Below are 4,180 nucleotides of genomic sequence, written 5' to 3' on the forward strand. Positions count from 1 at the left end.
AATTTCATCAACTATCTTTACCCTGAAAAATTGACTTTTTTTTTTCTGTTTATGACTGATATTTACAAAGGAATGCCTCATGGACAATGAAGGAGAAAGGGCATTTGGATTTCAGAGCTATAAAAGCTACTTCACCCTTGAGAAAATTATTAGATGGAGACTTTCAGATTTGACTGGCCATAAGAGAGACGTAATTCTGAAGAAAGCTCAAACTCAACAACTGCTTTTTAAGTCCAAGTCAATTATGGACAAGTCTGCAGTGTTACAGCTTCTGAGTACATGAAACTTAGCTATTACTGAAAATATCTAGCAAGGAATTCTTTGCTATATATGAAAATGTATCAATATAATATATTAAAATATATGAATATGACACTGAAAAGAAGTGAATATGATAAATTTGGAAGCCTCTATTTTTTTTAAGTTAGCTGGAATAATTTCTTTTCTTTGTGCAGCTATTGTTACTTTAACCTTTTCCACCCCCTCCCCCCCCGTCGTGATGAGAAAGTAATTTTTCTGCAGATTTTCCTTACAGCCTTAATCCTTTCCTCGCTGTCTTGCCTGCAGGGTAGCAAAACCACATACTTCATATTTGCAAGGACAACCCCAAGGACAGCCTAGGGTCCTGGCTCCTCTGGGTCATTCAAGTTCTCTTAGGGACTTGGACATTGCTTCTTTGGCATGGCTTTGTAACAAGGTAAAACGCTTCATTCCATCCCCCGACTGCCACACTTGCATGTCCAGCAAACACAGGCCCCACCATCTAGCTGGCATCCTCCTCCCCCATTAATGCTTTCCCCACCTTTCATTCCTCAGGCTTTGACAATGAAGTGTTGATGTCTTCCTCCGTCTCAGGCTTGATGGGTTAAACACTTGCACCTGATGTCTGAGCCAGGAGATGGTCCTTCCAGCAGGACCATGAGAGTATGGAGAGTATCCCTCAGTGCATGGCCTCGCCAGGGGACTAGCAACTGGTCCTCCTGCTCAGGGAAGCCTGTGGTCCAGTGACTCTGGCTGGCAGCTTGCTCTGTAGAATTGTTTGGGGTTTAAGCAGGGTCAGTTTGCCTGGAAAACTCAGCTGGTGCTGACTGGGTAAACATCTAGAAGATATGATAACAGAACATTTTTAGTGCCTCCTCACATCTTCCATGAAATGAAATACAAAATACAGCTTCTAGGGCAGAACCCTTCTTTTCTTCTAAAGGCAGAAGAACTTCGTATTACAGTGATTATACACTTCGTATAATACAGTGATGATGAAGCCAGGGACTAATCTGCATGATTCCACCACCAACCATAAATTAGACATGATTTTGGGACAGTAAAGGAACATATACCGGTGCATTCATAGTGTAATATACTAGAATGAAAGAGCAGGGTCTACTATCTGCCTTTGTGAATTTTTCCCAAAGAACCTAAGCAATCTCTGTGAGGACGGATGCAGTTTACTGTGTCATATAAATTAAAACCAAACCCAAAACAAAATGTAAAACTAACTATTCCTGTTAGCTGAATTTTCAGATCCATATTACACTCACCCAGGGTATATCAGTATCATTTCCCATGCTCATTTCCTAAATTACTCTGCCACATCACCTATTAACTTTCACCTCCTCATTCAGTCTCTGTGTGAGAATAACAGTACGTTATAAATTCTTGAAAATACAGTTAACGTTAATTCCAGTGCACTAATTGACCTTAATCCTAATGCGTGAAGCTTTGTACCCAACCCTCGAATGAAACTGTACCTAGATGACTAGAGAATAAAAGATCTATTATATTGGCACTTCTGGTTGAATAAAGGTTATGTCAGAAACTTTAGAGACACTGGTTGTTGGCACATTTAGAAGCTATTTAAAATCTAATGATCAGCAGCCCGTAATGGCCAAGATGTATAAATATATACAGAAACGTAAATGAATGCATGGGATCTGAAAAGAAATTATGCTCAAGTCCAGACTTTAGGACCCTTTATAAAGCATATTCCATATGAGAGTCTGTTGAGGGGGGAGTACTATGCGTTTGAACAGAAAGGAATGAATAAAAAATGTTTTCCCTCTCCTTGGGAAGACTTTTTGTTGGTTTGGTTTGTTTAACCACCAGCAAGGAAGAGTGGCAGAATCCACAGTGTTGAGTGGGAGCAGAGGTAGAACGTTTTTGGGGTTCTTCATGTCAAGAACCTGCACGTGATGCCTGTCACTGGGCCAGAAAGATATCTCCAGGACAGTGCTCCCTGATTCATAGGAGTGATTCCAATAGACACATTTCCTCTTTGATTTATAGTTGAAATAATTAATTATTTCTCTGGAAGGGTGTAAATTTGCACTGAATTCTCACATTGGTGGCATTAAGACTTCACCTATGTTAACAAGATACTGGGGGAGAGTGAATAGAAAGATTGACTATGTATGTCATCACCTAGGGGAAATAATTTTGAAGTAAGTTGATATTTACAGTGATTAAGCAATTGTCTTAGGTTTTGATCCTTCAAAGAGGCATGAAGATAAACTTTAAATCTGTGACTTGTCACACCGAAAACAGTTCTGTGACTGCAAGTGACACTGGTTTTATGTTAACAATCATCATACCTAAAGTTAGACTGGGATTTTTTTTAAGCTTGTGCATGCAGATTCCTTCTTCTCCTGTAAAAAGCCCAGATTTGCTATATATTTGAACTGACAGAGCTAAATCAGTTGTCTGAGGCTGTTGTAGAGTAAAATTGTTTTTCACTCTTGACAGTTGATTAACACAGCAAGTTCCCCAACCAGCTGACCAGCTGATAGTTGAGAGAAATGCCGTGTTTAAAGCACCCCTTTTGTCTTATTGCTTGTCTTTGTGTGATGTGAAGAAAATGGAGGAATTTTAACCCCTTTCCCAAGGTCCCATCACTTATATATGCACATCCACATTTAAAGGGAATAAAATATCCCTGGTGAATGACTTATTTTCAAAATAAAGAAAGGAGATTACATGAGGAAAAACTATGACATTGCAGGGACCTCTCTGGAGCATGACACATTGGGACTGGAGCACAAAATGGCATCTAAGAGCCACAGGACCCCTCTTTTTCCTAAAGGCTCAGCTCAGAGTACAGTGCACCTGTCCTTTTTATTCACTCAATCGAATTTATCATTATGACCTGTAAAACAGTTATCAGCACCTACAGGGCAAAGCCACCCTGGACTTCAGTTAGTACTTACCCCAGTTACACGCCGAAGCCGAGGTCTGTAAAGGTGGGTGTCCTCTCTTGCCACTCACGGGGAAGCTGCAGGGGCTTCGCTGCTCTGCTGCTTCGTGGAGACTACCCAGCGAAGAAAGACATTACAGGATCATGCCCTTATTTCAGCATTTTGGACACATCTCTGCAGAGAAGAGTAAAAGGCTGTATTTCACAGCTATGATATCATTCTTGTGAGCTATATTTCAGATTGAGCCACTATAAAACCTCTCCCATGACATCAGAGCTGTGAAATATAGCTGACTTCAAGAACAGAAAATTCCCTCACAGGAGTAATTGTTTCCTGGCAATTGGCATTTGAAGAACTGATCCTCTAAAAAGCTGGCACAAATCCCGTCTAGGTACCGCCGCTCCAGGCAGCGCTGCTGAGGAAACGGTACGTGCGGAGGTGCCGAGCCCCACGGTGGGGTTCGGCCATAGGGGCAATGAGATGAGGGCTGGGGGAGCCTGTCAAGTGATGATTCTCACTCCCTCATGCATCAGCAATCCCTGCAGGCCTCACTAATAGCAAAACAAAAGGTCTGCTCCTACGCCGCGCTCCCTACCTCGGACCCTGCCTCCTCGATAAGGGGAGCCACGTGGGCCCAGCCAGAGCTACTGCCTCCTCCATCTTTGCACGCCTCGCGCAGGTGGTGACGGGCACGCTGTCGCGCGGCAGCTCGCCAAGGCTGCCGCTGCCCGGGGCGCTGATTAGCTCACCTGGGCAGGCCCCAGCCTCCCCGCAAAGCCCCCGGCAAGAAAACGGCGGCAGGAAGTACTGCGTGCGGCATAATCCCCGTCTTCATCTCACGTCAGGGAAGATGCCCACCCAAACAGGCTCCGCTCGGAGCCAGGGGTTAGAGGAGCGGATGTTGGCAGAGCCGTAAAGGACGAGACCCTACGCAGGTCGGAAGGGTATAGGAGGAGGAGAAGAGAAACTGTAAAAGCTGGGCAAGCGTTAAA

The sequence above is a fragment of the Phaethon lepturus genome, unplaced genomic scaffold (assembly GCF_000687285.1).
Source record: "Phaethon lepturus isolate BGI_N335 unplaced genomic scaffold, ASM68728v1 scaffold17824, whole genome shotgun sequence".
NCBI lineage: Eukaryota > Metazoa > Chordata > Aves > Phaethontiformes > Phaethontidae > Phaethon > Phaethon lepturus.